This window comes from Dipodomys merriami, unplaced genomic scaffold (assembly GCF_024711535.1).
Source record: "Dipodomys merriami isolate MVZ:Mamm:240054 unplaced genomic scaffold, mDipMer1.0.p SCAF_1, whole genome shotgun sequence".
Taxonomy (NCBI): domain Eukaryota; kingdom Metazoa; phylum Chordata; class Mammalia; order Rodentia; family Heteromyidae; genus Dipodomys; species Dipodomys merriami.
The window spans coordinates 96,891,557-96,897,945 of NW_027202270.1; the positions used below are offsets into that span (position 1 = coordinate 96,891,557).

The 6,389-nt window shown below is 38.2% G+C and overlaps 1 pseudogene; it reads right to left on the reverse strand.

Moving 5' to 3' along the window:
- Positions 1–217: 217 nt before the first annotated feature.
- On the reverse strand, positions 218–5,976 carry LOC138823268 (large ribosomal subunit protein uL16-like; annotated as a pseudogene).
- Positions 5,977–6,389: the final 413 nt, after the last annotated feature.

Below are 6,389 nucleotides of genomic sequence, written 5' to 3' on the forward strand. Positions count from 1 at the left end.
ACTTGAGTCACAGCACTACTTCTGGCTTTTTCTGGTTTTGTGGTCCTGAGGAATCGAACCCATGGTTTCATGTATGCTAGGCAAGCACCCTACCACTAAGCCACATTCCAAACCTGACTTCTTTTTTTTTCTTCCTTTTTTGGACATGACACAAGGTTTTACTGGTGAGCATGATTAAACTAGTGGTTGGCGTGAGAGGCACAGTGGCTGGGGGCCCTCATGAGAGCAGGGCTGGCCACTTATCCAGAGAACCACGATTCAGGATCCATTTGATTCCACAGTCATCAGATAAGATGAGTCTCTCAGCTACCATGTCTTCAAACTCATTTTCATTAAATTTAGTCAAGCCTCATTTCTTGGAGATGTGCATCTTCTGACAACCAGGGAACTTGAACCTAGCCCTGCATAAGGTCTGAATCACAAGTTGTTGGTGTGCACGGACATTACCTGGCCTAGCCACAGTACCCGGGGGCTTCTGGAAGTCATCCCGCATACTTGTCTGGTGCCTGTCATCCCCAGTCCTAGAACAATGTAATCTTGATGCGAATGAGGTAGAACAGATGCAGTAGCGCTCAAATATGAAAGCCATCTTTGCCACAACTTTTTGGCACAAATATGGGCAGCCTCCAGGGCTTCAGGGGAGAGCTACCCATGTTCATCTGACACCATGTGTCCACAAGTGGGAACTCATCCACTTTTGTCTTTTTCTGCCCCAGGTGAAAGCTGCAGATCTTGGCATGGGGTCACCTCGACAAAAGCGAGACTTTGGCTACAGTGTTTTGTTTGTTTGTTTGATTTTCTTTTTTTGGGTCGGTCATGGGGCTTGAACTCTGGGCCTGGGCGCTGTCCCTGAGCTCCTCAGCTCAAGGCGAGTGCTCTACCACTTGAGCCACAGCGCCACTTCCTACCATGTGTTCTTGTATACTGGCAACACCAGACGGGGCGGCAACCGTAGTGACAACAGAATCTTCGGTGGCCTGTTGAAGGAAAGAGCTGTGACTTATTTTTAATGAATGGAATATGGTAAAAATGCCCTATCATGGCACAGCTTACTGATATATCGTGGATTCTGAGATTTTCTTGTTCTTCTGTTTCCTGTCACGCAGGAAACCAGCACGCAGGTTGTAAGTCGTTATGGAAAGGTAGATGGGACAGGGACTGGGGGAGGCTTCTGGGAAACAGTCAGCAACTAACTGAGACCCTCAGTTCAATCATCCCAGGGAGCTGGATTTTACTAAAAAGAAGAGAAATTGGAAGTCTGTTTTTCTCTAGGCTAACATTCCGAGAAGATGGCAAGACTGTCGACCCATTCTGTGCTTGGTTGCAGCCATAGGCATGTGGCCAAGGTCTGTCAACAATCCTGATCCGTAGTCATTGTGAAAACTTGTTTATTACTTTAAGTCAATACATTTGGACCCCACCCCTATCCCCTGTAAATTTTAATGGCAGGATGTTGGAGGCTGCCATTAGAAATCTTGTGTCAGTAGTTCATTGTGTAGCCTTAGTAATTTTATAATAGCAAGATGGAAAATCTTTTCATGGTTTTTAGTAAGGATTACACCCAATGCTATAATGCCAAAATAATCAGAAGCCCAGTTAGATGATACAATACACATCAAATACAATTTCACAATACACATCAAATACAATTTCACTTTGTCCTTAGGGCATCCTAAGAAACCAGTATCACTAAATATAACGCTGCAATTCATAATAGTGAAACAAGCTGAGCAAGAAGGACAAGCAGGTAATTCACCAGAGAATTAGAATGGGAACTTCTGTTCTTCTCTCTCCAAATTGGACCTTTAATTTTAGATTAATGTTCATCATTTTTTTCTCCTTTAAATGTAAGATGCAGAAAGATGTCCAAAGTGGAAAATAGAAAAAGAGAAAAGTCATGTAAGAAATAGGTTGGTATGAATGGAAAAGAATTACCTTAGTATTATTGTACATAATAGCAGTAACTAGGAATTACTTCTTCTTGTTTGTTGTTCTCCTCCTCCTTCTCCTCCTCTTTTTTTTCTTTTGAGCAAATACTGGGGTTTAATTCAGGGCTTGCTTGGGAGCTGTCCCATTAGGTTTATTGCTAAACGCTAGTGCTCTACCACTTGAAGTTCCCATTCTAATAACTCCACTTCTAGCTTTTTGCTGCTTAACTGGAAATACAAGTCTCAGGTTCTAATTTTTGTTTTGTTTTGTGGGCTGGCTTTGAACCATAGTCCTCAAAACTTAGCCTCCTGAATAGTTGGGATTACAGGTATGAGCCACAGGCTCCTGACAGGAATTACTTCTTCAATCATATTTAAGGCCAGAAACAATATACAAAAAAGCAGAGCATATTAGGCAACTTACTTAAAATCACTGACATTCTGAGAGGAGGCAGAAATAGTTCTCTGCTCTATGAACTCTCACTTTCTTATTGAGCACCTTTTTTCCTCTGAATTTACCTTTATAAGATACTTAGCTGATGAAATGTGCTATTATTCCCTTGGAGCCTTTAAAAATTAAGACAAAAACATTTCTAAAACAATTATAATTGATTATGTCATCCCTGCACTTTAAACTGCTGAAGTTCACCAAATTATAGTGCAACTAATAAATGAAGATAGTACTTCATTAAAGACTTTAGACATTTTCTGAAATGAATTAAAATTAACAAAAGGATCTAAAGGGTGAAATGCAAATCTTCTGTAAAACTCTTTTCTACAACGTTTTCAAAGCTCAAGTGATTAATATAGCAGTAGATTATTATGAATTTAAAACAACACAAATGCATCTTGAAATCAAATAAGTGAAGAAATTTCATGATTTTTTTCTTATTTTTGTCCTGATACTATTGACTTGTTATAGCATAGATTTAGCAGGTGCATTTTGTCTGTATAGGCACACAGGAAAACTGTAAACTCGACTGAATCTATTAAATTTTTCAAAAAAAATATTCTTAATGGAATGCATAGCTTTTCTTCCTCCCTCAAAGTAGATTAAACTGCTGGTCAAGTAATAATAACTACTGGTAGAATAGATAGCTTTTGCCATTTGTACTTCTGATTATTACAAAAACTACTGGAAGAAAACCTTAGCCCCATTTAGACAGATGAGGAAAATTGGAAGCAGAAAATAATTATCATACAGCTAAGAAGTAGGAAAGACAGGATTTCAACCCAAATTATTTAACCTCCAAAGATATTTCAATTTGAAACACGAATTCTGACTCTTATATGATTTCTTTTCTTTCAAGTTTGACAAGTATGCATTTGAGTAAAACAGGATAAAATAGAGAACAATGGAGACGAGATAGAAACATTTCCTGCTCCTAACATGTGAAAGTAAAAAGAGGAGTTTAAATCTTCTCGTGTGTGTGTGTGTGTGTGTGTGTGTGTGTGTGTGTGTGTGTGTATGCAAGAGAGAGAGAAAGAGAGAGATAAAAGTATTTGACTTTTAAAATAACTGAATCTTTACATTTCCTCCTTCTCAAGTATGAAACACAAAAAACAATAGAAAGTTCCTATCAGCCTGGATTATGAAGCTAAGCAGAATCTTGAAGTTTTGTGGCTATAAGAAATCTGTCCAGCTGGGAAGTTGGCTCAGTGGTAGAGTGCTTGCCTCTCATGCATGAAGCCCTGGGTTCAATTCCTCAGCACCCCATAAGCAAAAAACAAAACAACAACAACAACAACAAAAAATCTGTCCAATTAGAGTTGATTCTGGTACAGGGTGATATATAAGGATCTAGCTTTAGTTTTCTACAGGTGAACCAATTTGCCAGCACCATTTACTGAAGAGGCTGTCTTTCTTCCATTCTATATTTTTTTAGCTCCCTTATCGAAGATTAGGTGGCTATAGGTCTGTGGGTTCATTTCTGGGTTTTCAGTTCTATTCCATTGGTCCTCACATCTGTTCTTGTGCCAGTAACAAGCTGTTTTCATTACTATGGCTTTGTAGTAGAGTTTGAAATTTGATATTGATAATCCTCCAGCACTATTTTTTCCATTAAAGATCGTTTGTGCTATTTGGGGTCTTTTATTGTTCCATACACATTACAGGAAGGAATAGGAGAAACCCTAGGTCTCCTTGGCACAGGCCAAAATTTTCTTAATAGAGACCCAGAAACACAACAAATCAAAGAAAGGTTGAACAAATGAGATTGCATGAAGCTGCAGAGCGTCTGCATGGCAAAACATATAGCTAGCAAGATCAATAGAAAGCCCTTGGATTAGGAGAAGATCTTCACTAGCCATACAACGGATAAGGGTCTCATATCTAAAATATATTTGGAACTCAAAAAATTAAATCCCCCAACAACAAATCCTCAAAGAAACAACTGCCCAATAAATAAGTGGTCTAAACACTTGAAGAGAAACTTCTTTGAAGAGGAAAAAAGAATGGCAAATAGGCATAAGAAGAAATGCTCAACCTCTCTAGCCATCAAAGAAATGCAAATCAAAACAACATTGAGATTCCATATTCACCCCAGTTAGAATGGCTATAAAGAACTCTAATAACAACAAATGCGGGAAAGGATGTGGCCAGAAGGTAACCCTACTGCATTGTTGGTTGGAGTGTAAACTTGTTCAGCCACTTTGGAAAGCAGTATGGAGGTTCCTCAAAAGACTCCACATAGAGCTCACCTATGACCCAGCAATCCCACTTTTGGTCATTTACCCAAATGATCACAGACAAGACCATACTAAAGCTACCAGCACAACTATGTTTATTGTAGCATTATCTACCATAGCTAAGATATAGAACCAAGCCAGATATCACTCAGTAGATGAATGGATCAAAAAATGTGGTATATATATATATATATATATATATATATATATATATATATATATACACACACACACACACACACACACACACACACACAAAATGGAATTCTATGTCTCCATCAGAAAGAATGACATTGCCCCATTTGTTAGGAAATGGAAAGACTTGGAAAAAAATTATATGAAGTGAAGTAAGCCAGGCCCAAAGAAACATAGGTCCCATGGTTTCCCTTATTTGCAATAACTAGTGTATGTCTGGGACAAGCAGAAAAGATAAAAAGCTATGTACTTATGACCAGATAAGATGATGTTAAGCGAAATGAACCCCGAGATAGGGACATAACTGGTTTTTACTTTCTTCCTATTGTTTCTAACATATTTATAGTGTACCAGGTGATTTTTTTTTGTTTCTTTGTATGTTCCTCCCCCATGGTTTAACCCCTGCTTTCACTGTATTTGATGTCGATGCCCTGCATCTTGTATATACACTTCTCTAATTTGGGGAAGGGAAGGGAAAAAACAACATGCTTAAATAGGGATACAGGTTGACCCATTGTAATAATGAGATGTACAAGGCACTATGTTGAAAAATGAACTTTATAATTTAGGCTGCGGCAGGAGCGGAGGTGGAGAATGTAGTTGTGGAGATGGGAGGGAAGTGATGGAAGGGGAAAAACAAAGGAGGAAGCAACAATGCTTAATAGAAAATATACCCATTACCTTGCTCATGTAACTGTAAGCCCTCTGTACAGTATTTTTACAATAAAATAAATTAAAAAAAGAAATCTGTCCAAGCCGGGCCAAACTGGTCATGCCTTTAGCCTGTAATCCTAGCTACTCAGGAGACTGAGGTCTGTGGATCGAAGTTCAAAGCCAGCCCAGGCAGGAAAGTCCGTGAGACTCTTATCTACAATAATCACTAGAAAACCAGAAGTGGCACTGTGGCTCAAGTGGTAGAGTGATTGCCTTGAGCTTATGTGGTGAGGGACAGCACCCAACTTAGAGTTTTAAAGCTCAGGAGAGTGATCAGCATACAGCATACAGTAGAGGCTCCAAAACTGTGGAAAAATGAAAAGAAATATCATACATATCTGTCAGGAGTGAGACTTCTTCCTGATTTCTCACCTTAAAGGACACTAACCTCAACCATCACTGCTGAAAAATACTAGAGCAATGGTACCTTCTCATATCCCAACACAACCATCGTTAATCATCTATATGAAGGCATCAAACTGTTTTTCAAAGGACTGTTTAATATTATATCATTAAATTTCTGTAATCATTGAAGAAGTTCTTTAATGATGCATAGTATCAGTATCTGAAAATGAATTATCTACTCATTAGCCTATTAACTCTACCTAGATCTATTTATATATCATCTATTATTTATCATCAATCTCTTGATCTTATCTATACTTTTTGTCATTAAAAGTGATTCTATAAGGTAACTCTTAAAATCCTTGAAGTTTATGAAGAAGTAAAATAGTTTCAGATCATTCTTTAAACCAGTTTAAGATCACCAAAACTCCTCTCTACAAACAAAAAGCAGAAAAGATATCACCATTTATAGATATAGCATACATAAAGGAGCATATCTTCTGTGGAGGCTGTACTCTG